General features: G+C 39.2%; 1 protein-coding gene across 1 annotated transcript in view; it reads right to left on the reverse strand.

Moving 5' to 3' along the window:
• LOC308196072 (uncharacterized protein) overlaps positions 1-27,728 on the reverse strand; it is a 341,236-nt gene that overhangs the window by 20,795 nt on the left and 292,713 nt on the right. The window contains exons 29-30 of the mRNA XM_080594553.1: positions 26,646-26,827; positions 1,857-1,941 (exon numbers count right to left, since the gene is read on the reverse strand). The gene's annotated coding sequence lies outside the window, so the exon portion shown is untranslated. The remainder of the gene's footprint in view (positions 1-1,856; positions 1,942-26,645; positions 26,828-27,728) is intronic.

A 27,728-nucleotide genomic window follows, 5' to 3' on the forward strand; every position in this document is an offset into this window, starting at 1 on the left:
TTTTGTAGGATTTTAAAACTCGTATAACTGTAATTTATTTCTGTATACTTAAACTGGGGCCAGAATACTTATCATTGCAGAAACAGGGATTTATAGCACTTTATTTCCTTTAGCATTCATGTGGAAGGCCATGGAGTCCACGCTCCTAGACTTGCTGATAGAAAGATAATCATATTTGAACTGAACTTCCCAGGGACCAAGTCCTCCTCCAGCCAATGGAAATGCTATTGCAGACTTCAGTGGGAGTAAATTTCAGTTCTAATGTTTTTTATGACACTTGTATTTGGAACAGATAGATGAACAAATACATTTACTTGAGCATTCATTACAAATTGCCAGTAGTTTTTTTTTCTTTTTTTTTTCTTTTTTTTTTTCTTTTTTTTTTTCTTCTAATATTATGGTTAAATGAGGCTTGTAATGTATTTCTCATTTTGTAACAAAAGCCCTTGTGAAAAGGAAAGGATTTGTGTTGAGCAAATCTTTTAAATATTAAGCTAGCTTATCTTGTTCATCTTCCTGTTTACTACCCATTCATTTAAAAGGAAGGTGTTTATGATGTGAGGTTTGGGAAATATTTCATAAAATTTCAAAATTGTATTTTATTTGTTTGTGATGCAGAGAGAGGAGGAGAGAGGATTTTCATCATTTCTGCTATTTAAACATTCTTTTTTTTTTTTTCCACACTAAATTGCAGCTCACCATGACTCGCAATGACAGATACCAACCCCAGCAATCAATAATATACAGTGGAAATACCAATGGACTCCTCAGAACAGCACTGCTAGTGGCACCACTCTTTACTGCTATTGAAATGAATTCAAAGGAGCTGGGCTTTTGCTCTCAAATCATGCATTATGTTATCACTTTTCTACTCTCACATCATTTATTTAAAAGCAATTGTTTCCTTGATTCACAGCTATCCACACATACGTGATATGAAACATTACGTGCCATATTTTATCTCTCCCTGGGTATAAGTCTACAATGTGTTGATGTTGATGTGAGATGAGGATGCTCAGCACTTCAACAAAACCAGGCCCTAAGTAAAAGGCGAATGCTATGTTTCAACAAGTACAAGTAACAAATGGACATGGTGAAGGTGGTGATTAAAGACTGTTGTAAGTACACTTTGGGGTTCTGATGTTGCAGTACTAGCCTGCTTCTATTTTACTCTTGCGGCTCATTTCTTCGCAGAATACCTCTTGTCACTTACTGTTAATGTTTCCTTGCTGATCTTTTACATACTGTTTTTATTTAATGATTCTTGACCAAGGGAAGAATTCTGTGTGCAGTGGCACAGGCTAGAGTGCTGACCTCTGCAGCACTGAGTGTTCTGACTTCCTTCCTCCTCCACCAAATTTTTCAGTGGGGAGGGCACTCAGCCCTGTTTAGCAGACACTGAGAGTGGCACTCACCTCACTTAATGTGGAGGTAGAGAGCTACTCATCAGCTGTTCGCTCGCATCCACCTTGTAGCTGATGGGAAGAAAGAGGCACCTCTAGGCTGTGGTTCATCTTACCTATCTTACATATCAAGGATAATGTGAATTGAGACCTGATAGTGCCTCGTGCTATGGTGACTCATTCAGTTATAAATGCGTACACTGTACATATCTACATTTGCTCAGCTGCATCCCATGTCTCGATACTTCTCTCAGTATGACCTTAAGTCCAGGGTAATTCCAGCTCAAGCCATTTTCAGGATTTATACAAATTGCCTCAAGCCTTTTTTCCACTTATCTTGAAGGCACTTTGATAAATGTCCACATTCAAGGATTTTAAAAAAATAACTGAAATCACCTTTTTACAATGCAACATTCACCACACACTAAAGCAGTTCATTTGGATTTCACTTACATTAATATTTGGGTATCAGCAGGAAGCGGTGTTTCGCAAATATGATTTGGCAATGTGTTCATGATCTTCTGCATGGACTCATTCACTACAAAAAAAGAGAAAAGATTGTTTTACAGATAAAAAGTTGTCATGTCACAAACCAAAATGAAGGAAGTTCTTTTGTTACAAACTGAGATGTTAAGTGATTTGTTTGGTGTTCCTGCCTTAAATAGTCTGAGCTTCCCTTAAAAAATAAAATGTGAAGTTCACTGTTAGTTTCTTTAATACTGTCTGACTAAGAAGTCACAGAGCCTCTTACATTGAATCCTGTCCTTTGAATCTTTTTTTTTTTTTTTTTACTTTTGTATATTTTGCAAATTCAGACCTTTATCACCAACCAAATAAATCTCTCATTTTGACAATAGAAAATCTAGCTCCAAATCTGAATTTCGTAGTTTGGGTTTCCTTCTACTTCCTGTCTGAGAGCATAGTTACGGCAACTATTTGCACAAGTTCGTATCTAATTGAAACGCTGTTGACATGTGTACGTGCTAAACAAAGGAATGTAATAAAAATTTATGAGTTAGTTATACTTTGAATCAATAAAGTGTTAAAGAGTTAAAAAGAGCTCATTTTTTTCTCAGGTCTTTCAGGCCAGGAACTGTTTGTAATGCACAGAGCACATCTGGGACGTTATTCCCTTTCGCAGTGTCCTATACACATATCTTTTTTGATTACCATGAATATGACAGAGATCTACACAGTGAAGCATGATGCAGTGATATGAAACTCTCTCAGTGATTTTCAAAATATGCAACTCATAAATCATCCATCTTAGCCTGGGCCCAAATTTGCATGAAACCGTGGTAGATCGTCTCAAAAGGTAATTTACCCAAAGCCCAACCAATCCCAGCTGTGTGAAGCACATAACAAAGTTAAGAAGGTAGGTTTCACATGGCTTCAGGGTTTGTAATGGATGCTTTGCACAGCTGTAACGATGAGTGGGTGAGGAGAGTTAAGAATGAATGAAGTGTGGGTGGTGGAAATATTCACTGGGCATGTCACGGCCAAGGGAGGAAGCACAGGGGCCTCCCGGTCTCCACGATGGGAAGGACATCAAGGCTCCCTGGACAGGGGTCCTACTTATTTATTTATTTCAGTTTTGACACATTCTCATTAGCAAGGCAAAAAATGTGAAATTGATACAGTTTCTTTTGAACACAGGGAGATGACTGTGGCTGCGTAGCAGAGCTGTCTTATAATCTGCTTCCAAACGTGTGGGTGCCTCTTGGGTTTCCTCAGATATTTTATGGACTGTTTTCAAAGATTTTTATAAAATCAGGCCAACAATGTCTGCATCCCCTACCACATCAGTGAAAAATTGGACCGTGTTTCAGAGTCATGTAAATTCCTTCTATAAGAAACATTTACATTTTACTAAGTGAAAATTTAGCAGACCACTTCATGGGTGAATTCATCCCTGGTTTGTCTCCCTCATTACAGTACAGTTACCACAGGGATGGGTTGACTAATAGGTTACCACTAATGAACAGAAAAATGAGTAGCACGTATAACTGAACATTACAAAGGTTTCTTCCAGGATTGCCACGGCACGTTCAGATAGCTGATAAGATACTTCATTCTTACCGTTCCTGTATTTTCATGAGAACTTATCTGTAACTTATCAAAACCTGAAGACCGGTTTATGTTTCTTTACTGTATTATTATATGGCACAGTAAGTGTAATAAAGTAATCTGCTAACTGTTCTCCTTGACTTTTCGTATTCATTGCTCTTAGACAGGTTTTCTTGCACATATAGTAAAATATATACAACAACTTTCGTATCTAAGGTCCTAGTAGTTTAAACACAGTCGACTTATTTCTTGGCAAAATATTCTTTGCAGTTAGGACTTGATTAGGCTGGAAAATATTAAAAATATGTTGACTAATGCACTGTTAAAAATATAGAAAGTGTAACATTTAAATAATGATAGATAATTAATGGTCTAGTGTAGGATTAACTATGATCTTCTGATGGGATTTTAAATATGGGCTCTTTATTTGCCTTGAATGGTTGTTCATGGTTCACAGTTGTAACCACAGCTGATACAGCAGTTAAAAAGATGATGTTCTACAAAGCTACCCCTATCGCCTAACAAGCATGTTACTCAAAATGGTGGGGTAAAATTATGTCTTCACTGAAGTCTGCCTGAACTTCATTGATCTGGAGGAGGGGAACATTTCTTTTTTGTAGAGAACAATGTACTCATTCAATCTGAAAACTAAGTAGTTTTTTCGAAGTGTTTTTTTTAGCCAAGTAAAAGTATCCTAAAGGACAAAAAATGTCTTTGACCCTGGGCAAGAATGAGTGACATTGATAACTGTCATGTTTGAGGTTTTAAGGAAAGCAATGAAAATTCAAAATTTGCTAGTGTTTCATTCTTTTAAGCTAAAAGGCTCATGCAGCAAGAATCTGTAAATGACACTCAACCAAGGAAAAGCTTTCTGAACAGCTGATGTGAAACTTGAAAAGAGGCAATATAACAAATGTAATGCAGGGGGCAGGGGGAAGTGCTTTCATTCCAGTTCAGGAACATCTGGTTTATTGCAACAATAACTACTGTAATTATATCACTGTTGGAAAAGCTGCTCTAGGTTAGGTTAAGTTTGTGGGTTTCTATAATAAACACTGCTTTGGAGGAGTGGGGGTTCAGTATTTCAGCCATGTCAGATCACACTGAACTGAACTATGATTTGAGGCAAAAATAACAAAATATGGAAAACATAAAAGCATTGTTTCTAACCATATATTTCTTGAGATATACTCTTGGTTTATTCCTCATTATAGCAAGTGGAGGGTATGCCAAAGAAGCAAATTGTTGGATGACTGACCATATTTCACTGATAAAAACTAAAAAAGTAATTTTTTTGTCAGTTGGAAATAGGCTTGTTAATCCATTATGGTAATGTACACTGCTGTAATAAATAAACAAGCAACCCGCAAAGGACATTAAGTACCATTATTGTCACTTCACATACAGGGTCAGATAGCAGCTTAATGGCAGAGGGTCTCCTAGTAAGAATACAGTGGATTTTTCCAGATGAGTGCCTGTGTGATAGGACTTACTGCCTAGCCACCATATTATTTCACTAATCATTCAAAATGAAGTATCTCAACTACAGTACGATGCTTTTCTATCTAATGGGAAATTTGAGTCTCCACCAATCCTTTACTACAGCAGAATCAACTTAATTCTCTCAGTTGCCAAGTGCATTTCCTGCATATTATGCAGCAGCAAGAAACAACTGTCTCTTTTCTAGGCAACAGGGTACGTGTACTGATCTCAGCACCAGTAGCGTTCACAGCAGTACCATGGCTGCACTTGGATCTGCAACGGGCCAGGTGTCGCACGTGAAAATTTTCTCATAAATTGCAAAATACAAATAAACCACTTTTTATTCTACTGTTAGGGCATGCTTAGTCTATAGTCTCTCTCAAAATGCTGTAAGTCTATACAACTTCAGTGTACTGACAATATATAAAAAAGAATGGGTCAACATCTTCCTGACAAGGGGAATAGGAATGTCATTGCAAATATATGAATACCCATTAAAATGCTTTGTTTTTATAGCAAGGTTCAAAACTGCCTCAGACTTCTGGGAATTTAAGAATGATGAAGAAAGAGATATTTTATTATCATAGTTTGCTTCTCCATCTCACGATATGAAGTTGTGTGTTGCCGTTTATTCAGATTCACACGTTTGTAGACAATACATCAAATGGAATTTGCAAGTTATATGTATGCATCACTTTAACAACTGACCTATGTCTTGCATGCTTACACTGGCAAAATATTACATAAGCAAGAATCAACTTATATGACACATGCAAATGTGGGTTTATGTGTACAGAAAACTTCTGTTTTATAAATGCAGGTTTAATATTATCTTTAGTTCTATCTCTACACATTCTATTTCTACAAGCTCAGTCCTTGGAATTGAAATGAAGCCTGTACTTCACTACAGACAGAATAAAATGCTAGAATATCACACTCTGTTTTTCTGGGTGTCTTTTTATTCTACCGGTAAAGTTCAAATTAATGGAGTGTAAATTGCATCACATAAATGGAAACTAAACCCTGTTGAAGGCAGACCAGTGAAAACATACTATAATTTTCAAAGCAACGTAGTAGAGAAAATAACAAAGTTGTTCTAAAGTTCCAGCAAAAACAGATTTATTGTTATTTATAATTTACTCTATCTGAATGCCCCAAGCCATTATGGAATTTAGTGCTAGACTCAGTCATACAAATAGTTTTTTCTTCCTTAAGGTTTTCTCTATAACTTTTCTATATATTACATATATATATATACTTTTCATACACACACATACCACTGTGATGTATGTACATGCATACATACATATATGTCTTTTGGGGGAGATGAATCATAGATTTTTTTTCAAATAAAATGACATGAACCACAAACAGAAAAATACCTCTGACTTGAAAAATTCTTATTTCTCACCTGTCTCTCATCACCAGTTTTGGAATTCTGGCCAGGGGTCTGCTAAAATTTTTGTAAGATTCAAAAAATTCATAATTTATATACTCATGTCATAAATACTTTTATTTTATATATGCTCCTGGTTTTATTTCGTGGGCTTTGACTACACTCATTGCCTCAAATGGCTTAATTCCATGTGATTATGTTCCAAAAAGTTCAGATATCAGAATTACAAATGGAAGAACAGATCATCAACTGATATCAGGAACTGCAGTGCAATTTACATGAGCTGAACTATGGGAGAGTTTGTTCAAAATACGAATGGTCTGGTGGTGAAACCACTTGAGGCACAAGCCTGAAGCTTGCTCTACACTCATGCTAAATGGCACCCACAACACTGATCTCGTCCTTTATACAGAAGAAAGTCAAAAGTAAACAGTTTGCAAGCTGCTGGCAACAGCACTGGGCATGCCTTAACCATGTTAGCTTTAAAATGCTACCTAGAAGTAGAATGAATCCTTCACGGTTTTTTTTTTTTTAATGTTAAAATATCTACATCTCTGCTCCTGCCTGCCGAGACACTGTATTTTGGAAGACGCTGACTATTGCCTGGATAATGCTAAGTGTCCTCAAATGCCTTTCTTATCAATGGCTCTAGATACCTTCCAGCACCCTTCCAGCACCAGACATTCATTCATTCAAAAAGAAAAGAAGTTAAATTATTGCAGAGTTTTTTTCAGTTTACCTGGTGTCAGAAACTTGCAACACTTAGGATTTAGGCCTGCAAAATGCTGACCTTTGTCTTCTTTTACCAGAAAATGGAGTGGGGCTATTCTGTATAAACCATGCCTTGCATGATTCAATATATAGACCAAAAGAGAAATGATTTTTTTAATTATCAGAAAACAAATAACAAAACTGAATATCAAATAGTGGACTGAAACATGATTTAAAATAAATGCTGAAAATCTTAATATATAATTTCCAATTCTCTCTTTGTTTTTTTTTTCCTCTGCTTTTACAGTGTTTCATTAGTACATCTAGACAGCAGACAGATTTGCTTGTGGTGGGCTGACTTTCTCCCATGGTACTCCTAAGTCACCACTGATTGCTTCAAGCGCCTTCCATCTCCACTAAGCTCATACCAGAACTGCCTGTGCTGAGGATGGGGCAAGTTCATTTCCAGTGTTGGTCCCATGCCTCGTTAGAGTGAGCGATATTTACTGGCACTGGCTGCTTATGTTTGCAGTAAAATTATGCATGGCAAAGGTGGGGCAGCACCTGGAACCCTGCGACATTTCTGTTTCCCCTGTAGATAGCACTGGAGATGCCCCCCTTGAGCTCTAAGGGATCATCCAGTTCAGGACTTCTCTCTTTTCAAATGCTTATATTGAAGGGGAAGCTCTGTTTTCTGAGAATAGACAAAATGAGAAATTTGTAAGTGAGGCAAGGAGGTCTACCAGACAGGGCAGAAATCTTGGATATTTGCAGTGATATTATGAAGTTTAACAGCAGTTTTCTGCCACTTGTAAGATACAACATAAATATGAATGAGAACTATAATATACACACAGAGTAAAAAAAGAGAGAAAATCCTAGTTCCACTTCTATAATGTTCTGAACACTCTCACATCTAGTCCTTGACCCCTCTTTTCTTTTTTTCTTTCTTTTTTTCCTTTTATTCTGAATTGCCTTGTTGCGATTACAAGGGCTGGTTGTACTTCAGAGACTGTGCCATTCACAGAAGTGCTGAAACTATTTTCTGCATCAAGGCAGAATATCTTCACATTAAAGAAACCTAGGTTTTGTGGAAATATTCAGAGATACGCATTCTGGTATTGAGACTTCGTTCAGTGATGATAGTGCAGAAGTTCTGCTAGAAGCTAGGGAGACACAACCTGAGAAAACATGTCCTAATGGTAAGAAATTCTGTAGTAGTCATTGTGTGTGTGTTATGATAAGTGCTTTTTTCTGACTTTGTTCTGCAACTTCAAAATGAAACATCTTCATGACAGATGAATGTGTTCTGCATTCAGCACCACTTGCATTTAATAGTCTGGTCTTCTCACTACAGGTCAGAAACTAGAGACAAACACGAAGCATAAACGTGAGATCGTGAAATATGAAACACTCCAAAACTCCAAGGTCAGATAAAAAGTCTAACCATTCAAAGCTGAATGTCACACCAAAACAATGTGAAAATTTGTGAAGCATTTGTATGAAGGCAAGGGCTGTACATAAGTTTCAGGTCTATGTAAGGTAAGTGGTTGGTAAGGGAAACACATCTGAAGTTTGGACTGTTCAGAGTCAGAGTTAAAAATGGAAAATATTGGGAACAATTAGACACTGGATTTTTACAGATGATCATCAGAGGGCTATTGAGAACAGATGTTTCCATAATCATAAGACAGTGGAAGAATTCTTAGTGTTCAATGTCCTTCAACTCTGCATTTCCTGCATGGTAAGATACACACTGCACATCAAGAATTACTAGGGAAGACTACAGCACAGAACATTTAGGAACTCATCTCAGAGCCTGGTAGAAAGTTGCTTTCACAGGCAGACATTTTAATATTTCTTTTTCATAAATGGAGCCACTAGAGAAACAACAACAACAACAAAAGTTACAAACCCTAATATTCTCTTTACAACCCCATTTTCAGACCAGTAAATAGGTTCTAGGTGCAAGACCTAGACTCCATCTCTCCTCTGGAAGTAGAAACGAAAAATGCTTTGCTGATTTCTACTCAGACCTTTAGATGAAACCTCTCAGGCCATGGTTACACAGATACTTCATTCCAGCAGGAATCCACAATGCCAACAAAATGCATAGTCCTGTCACTCCTCCCTGCTTCCCCACTAAGTCCCTCCACATGGCTAGTTGCTCATTCTCGTGTTAATTACTGTGTGGTGAGAGAAGACCAGTGCTCTCCCTGAAAATGATACCAGCAACAAAGCAATTACTCTTCATCGTGGGATCCGTGCCCTATCAGCCTCCCTGTGGGACTGTCCGAGAGAGCAGCAGGAACAGGCTCCCCGGGGCAGAGCGCACTGGGGCTCTCAGCAATGGCTCAGGCTGCCATAACACTTCAGTGACTGTTTGACTGTGCCCTCATTCACCACGTGTTTGTCTCACTGTGTTGGACACACTGAATTTTCCTATCCAAGACTGTCTGATATTGAGGTGCATCTTTCCCTGCATCTCCCAGCATTTTCATTTCAGAGCACTACCTAGCATCGCTGTGATCATGTGCTAAATTAAAGTTACATCTGTGCAGCTGGCTGGTTTTTTTTTTTTTCATGGTTTGTCTTTTTCTTCCACTCCTTCCTCCAATTCAGAAATCTCACTCTTGTGGCCTCCAGAGAAAAACCCACAGGGGAGAGGCTCATTTTCCCTTCTTCAGAAAACTCAATGTCCTCTCAGTGCTCTCCCATGGTGCATCGGCCTCTACTCTCCGGCCCGAGCCCTTCCGAGGCTGCCGGTCACCCTGCAAGAGCTTTCCCACATGCTGTATTGTCAGGGGACTGCCTGACCGTGGTCAGTGGTTTCTGCCTATGTATATGTGGGTGGAGAGGAGCAGAGGGGCCACACCAGAGCAGAGCAGAACAACTGCAGGAGGGAGGCCTGGGGACGGCTGGGGTTTGTGGGTGAGGAGCTGCTGACCTGCCAGGATCTGGGGTCTGGGCAGACCAATATCAATAAAGGCATTAAAAATATAGAAAGTAATGGCTTACTAAATTGCAGACCTTGGTTTGCAGAGAGAGGTTTTGTCTTTTCCAGACTCATGCACATAAAGTTTGTCATCTGTCCACATCTGCTGCATTTACTTGGTGAGTACACAGTGACAGGATACTTGACCTGGGAAATTATTGATGCAGAAATTTCAGGCATTTTCTCACCTGCACCATGTTGATAGCATTGCCTTTACATACCAGCTGCTGGGGTGGTTTTGAGCGTTCCGGCCTTGTTTCTCACAACTAAACCTAGGGTGGAGAGATGTTACTGAAAATAACAAGTGATACCAAACTTGAAATTCAGACACAGCCTTCTCCATACTTCAGGTAAGTTTGGACCTATGGTTTGGATCCATCTCGCTTGTGAAGTTGTGACATTTTGTGTTGCCGACAGTCTGCCCCCACCAGCAGTGGCACATAAGGCAAAAAATAGCCTCACTGGCACAGCATCACCCCACTTGGTAAGGGGGATTATTTTTTGGAAAGTCTAGCACGTTAAACTTGCACCCAGCCATCCATATGTTACCTGAATGAGACACCAAACACGACGCAAGGTTGCAAGAATCAGATTTCCATGGTCCGTAACTAACTGAAAGATAAAGCAGGCTTGCAGCCTGGGATTTTTGTCTTGTTCTCTGTGTGTGTGCATGTGTGCTTGTGTGTTTATGCCAGCTTCATCCAAACGACGGCTGGCAATACTTCCTGATTTTGTAGTTGAGATATACAAATACAGCATGACTGAGATAATATCTGGTAATGTAATACTTTTTCTTCCCTAGGCATTGACAGGAGTTGGTTCTTAACTACCCTACAAGTTCAGACCTACGCAAGAACCCCCAAAGTGCAGCCACACACTACCTGCAGCACAAGCTGCTCCAACTGGGCTTGGTTTTTCAAGTTGCTCAGCAGCAAATGTTAATGCTCATCTCTCATCAAGGTCAACAGAGACGAGGAACATGCAGCATCGTTTAGAGGTACGAAGTATCTCAGAAGATCCACTTCTGCGGTTGATTCAGGTTCAAATCAAGGCTATTGATATTGTCTTTAAGTCAATATCTTAGACCCTCGGTCATGAGAGGTTAGATAAGATTAAAGAACTAGATTTTTTAATCTATTGAATATTAAAAATGGCCACTTCTGGCTTTTCATTCACACCATCTGTTGCTAGCAGGTTGTATCTGCAGTTTCAGGACAGATTAATAATTGTTCCTGGTTTTTGCACACCAAGAGGTTAAAAATAAATCTTTAGCCACACAGAAAAGTCCCCAGCCATTGATTTCTCTAAGATATTTTGGCAACATGAAAAGAAAATATACCGTATGAGCCTTCCTAGAATTATTTCTCCCTGCCACATGTGATATAAATAAAACAAACCTCAAGAATCTGGCTTAGAATATGGAATAACATTATGCTACAGTCATTTCTGCTGTGTTTACCACAGCAAATGTTGAATTACAGGCGTCACTGTACATAATATTTAAATATTTCAATGATACACAGAGCTCTCAACACTCTTGTTTCTCTCCCATGTTCACAACAATTTGCCAGCAACATTTTAGAACAGAGGAGTCATTTTATTGCAACCTCTTTGCGTTAAGAAATGGGTGTACCCGCTACACAGCTGTATCTAAGACAAAGCATAACCCCCCGTTTTAGCATCCTTATCATGTTCTGATGCAAAAGGATTAAGACAGTTCCAGGATGTCTGGCTGAAGGTTTCCCTGACCTAGGGAATCTGTGGTTGAGAGGCAGTGCTGTCAGGGCTTGTGAAAATGAATCACTGCCACAATTCCCAGTGGCCACAACTGTCTGTAGGAGTCTTCCTCCTGGTACGTCTCGGTGCAGCCCTACTGCTGCCACGCATTCAGCCAAGCAATACAGACTGAGGAAGTAGAAATTCAGCGTGTGTTAGGCTAATAGGACTCTGTTAAATTTCTGCTTTGAGACTAGTCTGTCTAAACAAAAGTCCAGCCCAAGGAGAGAATGAAAACTGAGGGAGAATAAAGAAGGGAGCCTGCAGAAACTTTCAGTTATCCGAAATACAAGAATGAAGATAACTGCAAAACTGCTAGATGAAAACAGCGCAAGTATCACAGATGACCTCTTAAAATGCAGATGTTTTAATATAAAAATAGCAAAAAAGGGATAGACTAAAATAAAGAAAAACAGCTACATGAAATAGATACGGTAGTTAAAAAATGTTTCATTACACATCAGTGACTTTTTCACAGGATTTTGAAGTGCACGTAGGAATTGGACTTCTGGACATGACTTTTTTCTTTTTTTTAACAAGTTCTGCTTACAATAATTTGTTCCTTTCATAAAGTTCTGTCTTTCTGGCTAATATAGCCAAACTTTTCAAGGGAGTAGTTGGCAAATAAATGTAGAGTGCTGAACACATCTGAAAATGTGGTCATTGTAAGGTGCTCAACTGGAAGTTGAGCTCTTCTGGCCAGTGAGTTTTGTATAAAGTGAAACTTTTCTTCATAATCCAAATATTTAGTGTAATTCCCCATAGGGCAATGGGGAGTAATTATGCATCTGAGAGTATCCACGGGAGGGTGCTGTGGCAGGGAGGAGGAGAGAGCATAGTCACAGGCCTTTGAGTCCAATTTAGAGGTGGGAACCAGCCCACTTCCTCCAGCCTCCCTCTTTTTCCAGCCTTCTCCTGAGCCCTAGCTTTTCCCAGGTCTTGCTGGAGCCTCCTGCCAGTTTTAGCCTCTCCCCAGTGTGGAAAAGTCACTGGGAGGGCTGGATTGTGACAGCAGCTGCAGCCAGCCGAGGGAAGGACTGGGATTATTGCTGGCAGCACAAATAGGAGGATTATATAAAGCAGTGTTGACTGGAAATGCGTTCTGTAGAGCTTAATGAAGAGCAAGGGAGGAACACGTTGACTGGCTAGTACAAGGGATGAGGGTGGGCGTTAGGGATTAAGCAGTTAGTTGAAAAGTCCTTATTTGGTGGATGGGATGGAGCAGGAATGGGAAAACAGAATATTTTCTTCTGAGCCAAATGACGATTTTCATGTAGATCTTCCTCAGCCTTTATTTCTTGAGGAGTTTGTGAGATGCTTCTGTATCTATGACTTGGGGGGCCCAGATTCCTACAGAAAATCAGACATGCACTTAGTCTCTCCTTTGGGCTGCTATTTTTCCTTTGTGGTTATCCAACAGTTTCATTTGAGGGTCAAAGAGCCTCCTAAAATACAGAAATGACCTTCATAATATTTTGGAGAAGAATTGTCACCTTTATTTTATAATGTCTACCCAACTTGTCCCCTGTCACAGACAGATTCAGTATCGGAGCAAGGAAAGAATCCAGGAATCCCACCACATGCTCTCCCCGCTAGCAGGACACCCCACTGCCACATGACCTCCTTGTGGCTGGGACACAGTGGACAAGAGATGTTTTTTTCTCCCTGGAAGCCAGGCAGTAGCAATGTCTACTGACAGCATGCATGATCAGATCACTCTGTGGTCAAAATAGGAAACATTATTCATTCTTCTTCTGGGACTGCAGCAAAACCCTGTGCAAAAAAAAATGCTGTCAGCTAGAAAAAAGTATGCTTCAAATAAAGCTAAATGGTTTAATTAAACATTAGATTAATTCTTCCCAAAGCCACTAGCAAAAACACCACAAGCATACGCAAATGAAGGATGTTTGTGGATGGACCTACACAACCTTTTTCACAACCTTTTATATAACATTAGTGCAGGCTTAGACAAAAAGTAGTCTTGTTCTTTTCAAGCCAGCATGAAGTACAGCCAGGAAGTATTAGTCATCAGAGATTTTTGGTAGTTGTAGTTTGGAACCCCAACTGGAGTGTTTGCTTTGTACAGTTTGCTTTGTAAAAGCTCAAAAATCTAAATCAAGAATTGGCCACTATCTTGGTCAAAACATATTTCCTTTCAAATAGCTTTTGACTAAACTATCGCTGTTAGAAGAAATTTTCCTTTTTACGCACTTATAACACAAAATAAATGCCAAAGAAACAACCCTTCCCTCTTCCCCAAGGAACTGTAACAATATTTTTTCAGTAACATTTTGCAAGATTTCATATTAAAATATATTCTGAATTGTGTTTTAAGGGGGAAAAAAAAAGAAATTATGATTTTTGTATCCAAAATAGAACAGATGTAAAATATTTTTGGAAGGTTTTTACCTTCGAGACTGAAACTTTGTCATAGGTTAGTCTGAAATAACACATTTGAAAATTTTGTGAAACAATACATGGCTTTCTTCAGTTATTGGTCATTCACAACAATACATCCATCCCGTATATTTCTGTGTTCTGGTCATTTTGGTTATTGCCAGAGCTTTGGCCTAATAAACACTATTTTTGCAGACAAGAAGGATTTGATTCTGCAATCAAGATGATTTTCTGTAAAGCATTTAAGAAGTAAGTACAAATGGTTATGTGTACTTTGAATGCTTGAAATAAATCATGGAAAACTAACATAATAATGTGCTGTTAGTAAGTGCTATACTGCTACAGTTGCTTTAAAAATGAAGAAGAAATCTGAGGTAGTGAAATAAATCTTCAGCTGGTACAAATCAGCACAGCCCTATTGAACTGACGAGAGCTACATCGACTTAAACAAACTGAGGTTTTGATATAGTCAGTGTTCCGCTATACTGAATAAACTGCAGCATGGGATGGTGAAATAACATGATTCGCCCTGAAATCCTCGTGTCAGCATGGCCTGCACTCTTAAAGATCTCTTCAAGAAGGCCTTTCAAGCATGATATACACTGTGGAAAACAGCAGAGAAGGTATGATGGCTAAAGGGCAATCTCAGTGTTCCTGGTGGAACAAAGGAAATGGATGTGAATCCGTAAAAGCCTAAGACACAATGTGCTGGAGCAGGTACAGATGCCCCCGGGTAAGCACTGACTTGAGATGGAGCTGAAGCACAAGCCAACCTGCTTTCTCTAAGCTCCCTGCTGCTCTTTGCCTCCTTCTGTCCACGCAGCCTTCTCCTTTGTTGACATACCTATTTATGCACACAGATGGTCATCTGCCCCAGCAAACTGAGTAGGGTTAAAACTAACCTGGTGGAAGATTGCTTGGCCTTAACATGGCTCAGCTTCCCGCTTCAGCTTGTAACACTGCTGGTAAAGGTAGGGGTGGTCTGGTGGCACCTAGGACAGCTTCTCTTGGTGGGAACACCACTGATACTGATTTAACAGCTTTACAGATGTAATGCCTTAGGAAGAAGAAATCCCATGTCCTCTAGACTAATTCTCTGACTTGTCAATATTCAGGATAAAACAGAATAGAGTGTACTAGGAGCAGAAAACAGTGAGCCTGAGGAAGTTTGCCTTAAGAGTTATTTATTATTAGCTTTTCTACTGTACTTCTTGCTTCCTAGGTTAGTCACTTACTGCATCAGGAAGAAGTGTTTGTGTGATAAGTCTGTTCTACCTGGGCCTTGGTACAGGGGAATAATAGTGTGGCTATCTATGATTAAAGGTAACCCTTTGGAAAAACTCCTGCTGACTTCAGTGGTGCTGGACTGGGTCCCCTGTATTGCTCAGGACTGCATACCCCCTGCTTATTCATCCAGCAGCTCTCACCTCTGAGTGCCACATCAGATCTGTAGAGGTGTTCAAAGCAGCTCGCAGGATTTGCTCCTCGTGGCCCTAAATGACTCCTCTGAAACAGATCCCTCTTGACTGCTACACAGCACATGGTGTAAGCTAACAAAATACTGGCTCAACCTCTCCCAGTGGGGCAGATTTTTTCAGTATGTGATCTCCTCCCATTGCTTGCGAGCAAAACACAGATGTGTTACCTCAAAGGCGGATCTGCCTTAAGCATCACAAAATAACACCAACCCATGAGAAGCAAGACTTCAGAGGAGGTCAATTTAATTCAGGTCATAACAGGTATGTTATTCCCAACTCTGCAAGCTTCTGTTTCAAGAGTTAATTTGCTTAAAGAGAAAAATTATTTTAATCACAGATGCACCCTTTTCAGGCATGTTGCCTCTAACATGTTCAGGATTTTGAGGAATTTCATAACAGTGCTCTTACATCATTGCATCCTGATACAATGTTAACCATTATGAGATAAAGCCTGGGCTTTTTGTATTTGCATAAAGTATGTAGCTTCCCTTTCTATTAGCCAAAGTTTCCCTTTTTCAATTATGAATATTTCAAATTATGCACTTTTTTTTTTTTTTCCCCTGGGGAATGACAAAAACATCTGTTTTAGGCAAAACAATGCTGCTTTTAAGTGACACCAGAGCAGGGTGGTTGTATGTTACCTATTCACAAGTTATCACCCTGACATAGTCAAGACAAAGCAGAGGGCACAGGAGAGGTACGATGCTTCCTGCACTGTTCCCTGCTTTGTGGTAGGTCAGCTCCCCTGCATGCGATATCTGGACAGCTTCGATTAGACACCATTAAGTTCCAGCAAATCGATAACTACCCTTATGGGCTACAGTTAAAGAAGCACGACAGCAATGGTCAGAATAAAAAAAATAATATATGTATCAGATAATAGTTATTTATATGATTGACATTCTGCTTCAGCGTATTCACACAAAGACCTCTCTCTCTGCCTGACATGCAGGCACTGCATTCCCAATGCATTCTTGCAGCCTACACCACATAGCCAAACAATAGCGAGCCTTCTTTCATTTTCCTGCCTAGTTTCTGTGAACAGCTCTCTGTTGACAACCAAGTCTGTTCTCACTCCTGAAGAATTCCAAAAATTGAACGATATAAGGACAGCCTGTGACTTTCAGGAGGCATCTTAAAGCATCCTATTTTTAAAATTGTGGTTTGATGCTTCTTTTTCTGTTTTGTTTCTGTTTCAGAGGAAACCTACAAAAATGCAGTTACACTACAAACCAGTCCTCAGATGAGAGAGCTGCTCTGAATACAGCACCACTAATAGCACTAAAATGCAAATATGTGGATGACTTTCTCTCTTTGACCATTTCAGAACAGTTTTTCTCCTCTAAACGTTAAGGTTCATGATGAGTGCCAAGCTGTCAGACCCTGTGCAATTGAAATATTTTGTGCAGGAAAAATAGATGCATGGACATTGGTTTGCTTTCCCTGCCAACCAGTCCCAAGACTGAAATGGACAGGACACACGTAAGATTAAAAAAGTCCAGCCTACTCAACACTCATTCCAACTCCCTCTCTTGCTCCTAAAGATTAATGACTTCTGGTCAGATGACAGGGATTTCATAAATATGAGCAACATGCATAAAAGACCCAGATCTCCCTCCCCTTTGCCACACATCAGCAAACCACCTTCCCCAAGATAGCGTAGTGATTAGTCTTGTGGCTGGCAGTGAACCAAATGAAAACAGAAGAGATGGGAAATCACTGTGATGAGCTAGCTGGCATGTTATGTCTTTCTTTGGTTGCTGATGCAATGGGTAACATATCCCATAAACCAGAAGTGCTTTTCAATTCCTCATTGACAACATGCTCTCACAAAGTCACAGTGGTAAGTAACGCTCTTTGTCATCTCCAGTGGCATCCCACCCTGTGAGGACCACTGTGGCCTCTCAGCTGGACTTGAGGAATGCACTGTGCCAAGACATGAAGCATTCAGGCCACAGGACATTTCAGCCCATGCGGTATGACTGATTAGTGTCTTCACAGCAGCAATATGCAGTCCAAACACATGAATCTGACCTCTGCTCTCAGTACGGATTTCCCATAGCATTACCAGCAACTTCGATTGGTTTGAAGTAGACACCCAGTATTTAAGATTGCATTTTGACTCATTAAAATTTTAAGAATCTGAAAATCTAAGAAACAAAGGCTCTTAAATTAAAAGGCACTTGAAATGCGTGGAGAGGAGAGGAGAGGAGAGGAGAGGAGAGGAGAGGAGAGGAGAGGAGAGGAGAGGAGAGGAGAGGAGAGGAGAGGAGAGGAGAGGAGAGGAGAGGAGAGGAGAGGAGAGGAGAGGAGAGGAGAGGAGAGGAGAGGAGAGGAGAGGAGAGGAGAGGAGAGGAGAGGAGAGGAGAGGAGAGGAGAGGAGAGGAGAGGAGAGGAGAGGAGAGGAGAGGAGAGGAGAGGAGAGGAGAGGAGAGGAGAGGAGAGGAGAGGAGAGGAGAGGAGAGGAGAGGAGAGGAGAGGAGAGGAGAGGAGAGGAGAGGAGAGGAGAGGAGAGGAGAGGAGAGGAGAGGAGAGGAGAGGAGAGGAGAGGAGAGGAGAGGAGAGGAGAGGAGAGGAGAGGAGAGGAGAGGAGAGGAGAGGAGAGGAGAGGAGAGGAGAGGAGAGGAGAGGAGAGGAGAGGAGAGGAGAGGAGAGGAGAGGAGAGGAGAGGAGAGGAGAGGAGAGGAGAGGAGAGGAGAGGAGAGGAGAGGAGAGGAGAGGAGAGGAGAGGAGAGGAGAGGAGAGGAGAGGAGAGGAGAGGAGAGGAGAGGAGAGGAGAGGAGAGGAGAGGAGAGGAGAGGAGAGGAGAGGAGAGGAGAGGAGAGGAGAGGAGAGGAGAGGAGAGGAGAGGAGAGGAGAGGAGAGGAGAGGAGAGGAGAGGAGAGGAGAGGAGAGGAGAGGAGAGGAGAGGAGAGGAGAGGAGAGGAGAGGAGAGGAGAGGAGAGGAGAGGAGAGGAGAGGAGAGGAGAGGAGAGGAGAGGAGAGGAGAGGAGAGGAGAGGAGAGGAGAGGAGAGGAGAGGAGAGGAGAGGAGAGGAGAGGAGAGGAGAGGAGAGGAGAGGAGAGGAGAGGAGAGGAGAGGAGAGGAGAGGAGAGGAGAGGAGAGGAGAGGAGAGGAGAGGAGAGGAGAGGAGAGGAGAGGAGAGGAGAGGAGAGGAGAGGAGAGGAGAGGAGAGGAGAGGAGAGGAGAGGAGAGGAGAGGAGAGGAGAGGAGAGGAGAGGAGAGGAGAGGAGAGGAACTTGAAGCACCGTTTCTTAACAATGCTTATACAAAACTTCATCATTGTCTGTATCTTTCTTCAGGATCTTACATATAAGGATGCCTTAAGGAAAGCCCTCTTAATTTAAGCCTGTTGTGTTTTTGGCTTCTGACTTCTCTGGGTGGATCTGGCACAGTCAAGGCCAAAAATGAAACATCAATGAACAAGTGTGCTGACGTCACTGAAAAATGAAAACAATTGCAATATGACAATCAAAGGAAGGTGAAAGATCTAGTCCCAGGGCTTCCTGTTTCAGCTGAGAGTTTATTCAGATGGCCTCCAGATAATCTAAGCCAGAGAGAGGGCACACGGACTTATTATGATGTTTATTCTCTCGACTTTGTTAGCTGTCAAATGCAAGAACTATCTATCCAGGATGCATTCATGCTCTACCATTTCTACATATCGTTGGATTTAGGCCTTGATTTATGGTGTTGCAGTGGTAGAAGCAATATGGAGTTGAGAAAGAGTATAAGAAATGTGAACAAATGAGAACAAGCAAGAAATTTCTGTCTTAAGACATCTTCCATAATATAATTACGTACAGCATTTTTTCTATAGCAATTAAGTATACTTAGTAATCAAATAAACTACCCTCCTTTAGACATCTCTAGTATTTTTAAAAGGGATTCAAACTCAATGAAAATTTAAGATTTCACTTATAATAGTGTAAAGGAATTTCAGTCTGCCTGAAAATCTGTCCCACACCATGCTAAGCCTTTCCTGTAAAAAGTGGTTAGCTAGTTCAGCTAAGGCTACTTTGAATTGAGCAGTTAAAAGAAAACTAAACACAAAGACAAGGACAAATCATTTATATAGGAACCAGAAGTCAAAGGCAAGTCATTTAACCATTGCTAAAAACCTGGTTAGCTTATCTTCGCTGCACATGGATTAATAGCCTACAGCTCCAGCACTCGTAACGTCATGGAGTCAAACTCTATTATCTCCACTGGAGCGAAATACAGGCTCCAGAGCTAGACGTCAAGGTGATATTATGGTTTCCTTAAGATCTACAATGAATAAAGAGGACAGATACTAGCCTAGGTAAAGGAAAAAGAGAACAAGGCTTAAAGCAATAACAGCATTGGTTAACGGTATATGGACACTAGAAAGTTGACAGAATGTTTTGCCTGGCTTATTCTGCTGCAGAGAAAGCATTTATCCCTGCTGTAGCTCCACTGAAACCTGTAACTAGCACCAAGAACTTGGGATTTCTAGCTCTAAAACCGATTTCCTTAAGCAACACCAAAGAAACTCTGTTAAATGTAGCACTCATGGAACTGCTAAGGGAATTTATCTCCTTTTCAACCTCCAAGAACTTGATGAATTTGGTAAGTGCTAAAATTTGAACTAGTCAGAACTACCAGTATATGTTTGAAGTCTGTTTCTATCTTATCCACACACATGCCCAGGAAGATCATAAGCCAATATGTAAGGGTATTTTCAAAATGTAGTTCTCATTACAATGCTATTATGAAATTTATCTTCTTTGTTCATTGTGTTGCACTGATTTAGGTGTTTTATCCTAGGTCTTACATTTAGTGCCTCTAAACCTAGGATCCATCTCAAGTATTACAGTAATCATATTAATCAAGTGCTTCATCCACTCCCCTTCGTTTATGATACAGCTTATATTCTGAAAGTTCTTAGGTCACAGAACCTTGAAATTCACCTTGCATAATACACAGTCACTATAAGTTATTAAAATAATTCCCTGAAGGTTATTTATTAGTAGTAAATTTAATAATGTTTGCTCATGCATTTAACTTTAAATGGATGCTTTAGATCAGAAACTGACCTGTACTTTTCTCTGAATTGAGAGCAAGAACTGTGGATGTAACAGGCCAGTCAGAGACTGAACAGAGACAAACTTGTTACGTATATCCAAAATGTCTTAAACAATGACAGTACAGACACTGCTATACATGTTGCATGGATGTACATGAAGGATATAAATTACCACAATTGCAAAGGTTTCTTTTTTTTATAACTATTTGCCAACTTCACCCTCAAATCATAAATGATTACTGTCTAATTACTGTCTATCTGAAATAATGCAAATTAAAAAATAGCCATGGAAAGTCCCTAGTGACCTATAAGACACAAAATGTATCTACTGTACAATATTGATGACAACTATTCCTATGTGGGTTCACTTTTTAGGCACAAGTGATTCTGAGAGTCCCAGCTGGGGACTCTCCTGAGAGAAGCTTGCAAGTACAGGGCTGATGGCAAGGAACCAGCACGCAAGGGCAGTGAGCGAGCCCCCAGCAGAAGCCACAGCCAGATGGCCACAGAGGGACCCTGGCTGGACAAACCCTCAGGTGGGAACCAGAGGCTGGCATCCACAGCACACCTCCCTCCTTGTTTACACAGCAGTGGTTTGTGTGCTGTGCTTAGTGGGTACCACTTGTGCTTAAACACGTTGGCCAAAACTGAAGTATACTTGTCTTGTCTAGCTTCGGCCATCGGAAGACATGGCAAGTATATATCACATTGTGATTTCTTAAAATGAAAATATCAGCTCGTTAGTTACCAAAAAAGTAAACAGAATCGTGAAGTATTGCAATGCCTACAACAGCTGTCCTTATCTGACTTGAAAGCCTGATGGTAAACAGAGGGGTTCTGGCCCGTCAGGATGCTGCTGCCACTGCCTGAGCTGCAGGAGTGTTTCTCTGCACCCCTGGCATAATAGCTGGCAAACAAAATGCAGTTGAGCAAGCTTAATCTGCAATAATTGTATATTACAAACATATTTATTCTCTTGAGAGAAACTCCTTCAAGGCTCCAGATGAGACATTTCTCACATATATTATTTAGCTTTTCCTGAGGCCTTAATGAATTGCTTTAAATTACAGACTTAGATATTGATTAGCCTCATTCAGTTGAAATCTAGGCTTAGCAATCTATACCGGTCTATAGTTTATTTGTGATATTATTCCTAATAAAGAGCTGCAATTAATCCACATCAAGAAAAATCAATTAATACAGATTTGTATCACAAAGAAAGAAATCCTCCTCGTATCTGCCCACTAATCCCGAAGCTTAGGCCTTTCTTTGCTACCAGGGAGGACAGACAAAAAATATTGATTTCACCCTATTTTTAAAACTTATAGTGATACAATAATAGCATGCAGAACAGACGGGGCTTATCTATTAAAACTATTTTTATATATGATGATAGATGAGGACACACAATGTTTGCCCTCTGAATTATTATTCATTATTAGTGTAATGGACTACTAGTTTTGTAATAATAATCCGTAACGTTTCTGTTTCCATCATTTCATGCACAGCTTTCAAAGAGTCTGAATTCACTTATGGTATGGTTATGAATCTTGCAACTTATGAATTACAGTACAGTAATTGTTCTAGAAGCAAAACTGCAGTTAGCTGCAGCTGCATGGGAAAGCAGGACTATTCTGTATAATTTTAGTCTAATGGTACAACATGAAGAAACACAAGATGTTATCCAAGTTAACATCTTTCTATTTTTATCCAGTTCTATCTCCCATTTGAACCTAGCTAATATCTAACCTAATTTATTAGACGTAAAAAATCTTATCAGAGTCTTCTTGCAGGAAGCATCACATAAACACCACGAATTAGATTTTGCAATTTTAGAAGCCAAACTTTATCCTTGCTACACAAATAAGACAACAATGTGTCATTGTCCTTTCACAATTCCTACTGTAAACAGTTTATGTGATTTATTCTTTTGCATGCGAGATAATTACATATTTTATACCAGTGTATCATCAGTATGTTGTTATTCTGACTGCCCAATAATAGAAATTGTGTATTTTCCCACTGCAGTGAATGCTATTCTTAACATACATTGGCCTCAAAAAGCTAAAAATACCAGAGTTCTGTTGCCTGTGGGAAAGTTTTGCTGAAGTTATTTCTATTAAAAGTTTAATATTAGTCTCTTCCATTTTTCATACTGTATCTGCCATTCACATTTAATGCTGTCTTCTCTCATATGCAATTACTTACAAGTACTTAAGTGTCACATATGGCACATATTAGGCAAATAATGCCCTAATTCACTCTAATGCTAACATTAATATGAATGATTAGGACTGAGATAAGTACTAGAGAATACCATTTTAAAATAAATTGTGATGACATAGCAACAGCTCTATGAAGGATTAAGGAGTATGGATTATTGCAGGTTATGGTTCAAGATATCAAATGATATGGCTCTGTGTTTGCTCTTGTCAAGTACACTAGGAAATTAGAAGCCCAAACTATAATTCTTTGTATCTTTGTATTCGTTTGCTTATTTTTTTTAAAACTCCTCCAGTTTTTGATAGACAGTAAGTTCTGAAAAAAATAAAGATCAACTTGCTGTGAGCTGTCTAGATCCACAGAAAGCTTTTTCGACAGCTGTTTAATTTATCTGGCAATCTAGAGCCAATCTAAGTGCAGACACAAAGAAAAAGCTCTACTTTTTATAAACATTCCATTTTGAACTCTAATGCATATATTAAAGGAAGATGCCAGTAAATAAATGACAATATTTTTCCTTTAAATTTATCTCTTCTTAATAGTATTTTTACTTTTATTTCTCCAGAAGATAATGGAAGACTATTTAGAAAACTTAACTCATGCTATTGAACCCATTACACCCTACACAGCTTTCTACCTACACAGTCCAATCCTAATTTTTCTGATCTCTCCATGTGATACTTTTATACCTCATCAGTTTGTAAATCTATATGATTCCATTCAAGGAAATGAGCAATGAGTTGAGAAACATTAACTATTCCTTAGTTTATCAGATTTTGGGAAAGACCGAAGAATGAAGATACCATTAGCTTTTGGCTCACTCGAATACTTTTTAACACAAAGGAGAAAAATATTTTAGTTACTGAAGGTCTGACCAAGTGTCAGTTACCTTCAGCTTCGATGAAGCTTGCAAGTGAAGGAATATTGGTGATGTTCTACGTAATGTCATGACTGCTAGCACGAGTAAGTGCTAGTGCAGTTAAGAAAAAACAAAAGAACAATTAAATGGTTTTCTCTTGGGAGCTGTCTGCACTGGTATGTAAAGATCAGTCTCAGTCCAGTCTCAGTCTCAGCTTTGATATTCTACATCAGCTTAAGCACAGTGTCTTCTGAAGGGAACAGCCTTTTGATTATTCATTACAATGAGTGATCTCTGGTCCTCAGTGAGGTTTCATTGACTATCTCCAGTAAGAAATCACCTACCTGGATCCAAAATTAGTCACAAAACCTTCTCTCACAGTGCTGTTGCCAGAATAAGGACACTCAAAACTAGAAGGCATTGAGGCAATACAATAATATGTTGTATACATGTAAAAAACTAGTTTTTGTGGAAGATGATCTTTTATAAAGTAATAGGTGCATTAGCATTGCATCAAAACAGGGAACACAAGAAATGAGAACCGAGCATCTATTCCACCGTGGAAAATTGTTGTATTCATTGTTTCTCATTACTGAGTTTGTATTGGTTTAGGTCAAAGAAGACATGCTTAATTTTGCAGATTCATACAGGACATTCAATTTGAATTATCCAAGACAAAATTTACATCAGTGACTTCAGCTCAAGTTACAACCTGTCACCCTGATGTGTGCTGCTGGTGGTACAGCAAAAGCTGAGTTAGGATCCTGGCTTTGCAATACAAGACATAAGGAAAACATAAAAGCACACTTTAGGACATACCAAGATCAGCATGTTGAGTAGGAAGCCTCTTCAGATAGTCAGTTATTGACAACAGAAAGTTGGACATAAGTATGTGTACATTTGTCCCATATTTCTACCCCCAATGTAGTGTATTCTACAAGGTTTCCTAAATGGATTCTTACTCAAACTAGAGTATATCTTTCAGTAAAACTACGCTCCGATTTTACAATTTGTAGCAATTCAGAACCTACTTAATCTTCACTATGTTATTCTAGAGAAATGCAGAAGTAATGTAACTTTTACTTCCCTATTTGACAGCTCCCTTTCAATAAAATCATAGATGGTATTTGCCACTTAGTGTTTCTGGAAGATTATACACAGCTGATATCTACTGCAAGCACTGGCACTCCACAAAATCATTCAGCTCATTTAAAATTCCTGGATACAGGTGTGTGGATATCTTGATTTTAACACTAATTTCAGTACTTCGGGTTTAAGCTCCTGAGTTACAGTTGGAAAAGAAAACATTTATGACCACTATACTCATTATATGATACGGATTTTTCTGAAATAAAGCCAGTTCTATCACTTCTACTGTATTGATCTACTATTTTAAGGTAGTGAAAAAGAATAATATTGTTCAGGCTTTCTTCTTAATAGATTTAAAAATTATCCTGGTGGACATAGATCCGCCTGTTCTCCTTATGTTTCCTTTATTATTATTCTGCAGTTTTAAGCCTCACTCATATGTATTGCTACAGCCTTCCTTTTCTCCATATATATAACTAAATATATTCATATATACATGTAACAGCTATTTTCCCTTCTCTACTAACATACTACTTAGTGATTTTTTTAATGACAGTAAACATCTTTATTAATTGTGGCTTTTCTGAATAGTCAATAAAACAACTTCATTGGCAGTAATTATATGCTTAAAGTTAAGCACATGTCTAAATGTCTCCTTGAACTGTAATGTATCTGTTTTCAATGAAAGAGAAAAAAAAAAGGAATAAAATAATTGGTTTGTCTTAATCTGGACATCTGAATTAACTAACATGGAATATGGCCAGTTTTTAGCATAACTTCCTCTCAGTTTGTTCCTTATTTTCTCTTCTGTTCCTTTTCTGTTTGATCTTTTGATTTATTTTCACCTCTCGCTCTGTCATTTTAATTCCATCATGCATGTCATCCATGTCCTTGTGAGGGCTCTCTCTCAGATAATATGCTGCGTGGCTTTTATGTATACGCACGTATACACATAAACACACACACATACATACTTGTTTCTTCACTTATGTGTAAGGAATGCTTATACTATTTTTCCAGCTGTTTCTGTAAGCTCAATATGCTTATATGTAATGAATATCCTATTCATTAAAAAACAATCATAACTGAACATGAGTACATTTAATACATGTGCATTAAAAATATTTTCCTTTAAAGGTGAGCTGCAAAGGGAATTGAGGCAGGGAAATAAATCTCCCCCAAACCTCCCTTTTTTTTAAGCACATGTAAGTTTTGCCTGTAAAATTCCACCCTCTCCCACTTCCCTCATCTCTGTCTTCCTGATATTTTGAAAGCCTGTACTACAGCAAACACTTTGCCAGTTTATCTATTTCCTATGGACAGAAACTAAATCTATTGAAAATGACTGCACCAACTGAAGTGTGTCCCCCAGATGCTGATGAGGGTTTGGGTGTCTGTAGGAGACAGATCATACATTAATGTATCAAAATCAATCTAAACTAATTTAATTGTGCTGGCAAGAATTGTGTGAATACAAAATGATTGAGATACAGAACAACAACAGTGAGTATATTAAAAAAATCAAGCTGTGAACTCTTTCAAGCTTTCATTTTAAGTCATCAAGAAGTGATGAAAAACATAAATGTAATAAAAATAATCATTTGCAGGTCACTTTTAAATTATTTGACAAATGCAGACAGTGATATCATAACACTGAAACAGAGAAGACTCACATTCTCTCATCACTCATTTCCTTTCTCTTTACATTCCCATGCACTGTACCTCATTTACACTTTTCCTTCTTCCTATTAACTTTTCCATCTTGTCTGCTTCCTCCACCTCTCAGTCTTCTGCGGAGCACACTGCTGTCTTGATAATCTTGCCAGGCCTCCTCAGGGACTAAAAGTACCACAATCTTTCCCTAACAAAGTTCTGGCACTTCCTCTTAAAGCTTCTTCTGGAACCTGGAAATGAAGAAGCATGTGAAAATGAGAAATAATTGGAATAAAAGTCAACTCACATCTTTGGAACTCAGAGGGACCCTGGACTGAGTGCTGAGGGAAAAGCATGGTCCCATCTGATCACAGCATGAGTGGAGTAAATTCACTGTCTGAAACTCAGTAGAGCAGGAAGAGTTTATGGAGGCTGCCATCAAGTGCATGGAGCCATACAGGACTGAGCATCAAAGAAATCTGTGATAATATTCATTCAGACAAATTCTGCTGGTGACAAATGATTCATCACGGAGCAATACATGAAGCCAGTAGGAATCAAAAGGTAATAGTCAGGACACCAAAATTTATTTCCAGCTAAACCACTAGTCTGTTTTGTAATCCTTACATCTATATTTCTCTTCACTTCCTTTCTAAAGCATTTGCATCAAACTAGGAACCTTTTGAAGACTGCTTAAGGCAGTTAAGCAGTTAGGTTAGGTTTTATAGACACTTCTGTAATAAGAATAAATCAGTAATGATGTATCACTAGTGAACTCTAAAACATTTTAGAGAACTACAAACATGCTGACATTTCTTGTATGTTCCAGGCACACATATATGGGAATATAAATGTAACACATGTGTATATATTATATATATATATATTTACACACACATTTATGTATCTGTGCATGTGTGTGCATGCATGTGTACATACATGTCTGTCTCTAAACAAGAACTATACCAAAGCTGAAGGAGAGCAGAACATTAATAGTTTGAACTAATGATGCTTTTTTCTTCAAACAAACAAAAAAGGTGTGTGTGTGTGTGATTATTCATTTATTTCCAAAATGTCTTTAGTTTCAAAAATTTCTGTGGTAATTCAGAAGGATGCTAATGCATGGAGTTGTGAACTCCTCTACTACGAAAC

This window comes from Anser brachyrhynchus, assembly GCF_964034855.1.
Source record: "Anser brachyrhynchus genome assembly, chromosome: 5".
Classification (NCBI taxonomy): Eukaryota; Metazoa; Chordata; class Aves; order Anseriformes; family Anatidae; genus Anser; species Anser brachyrhynchus.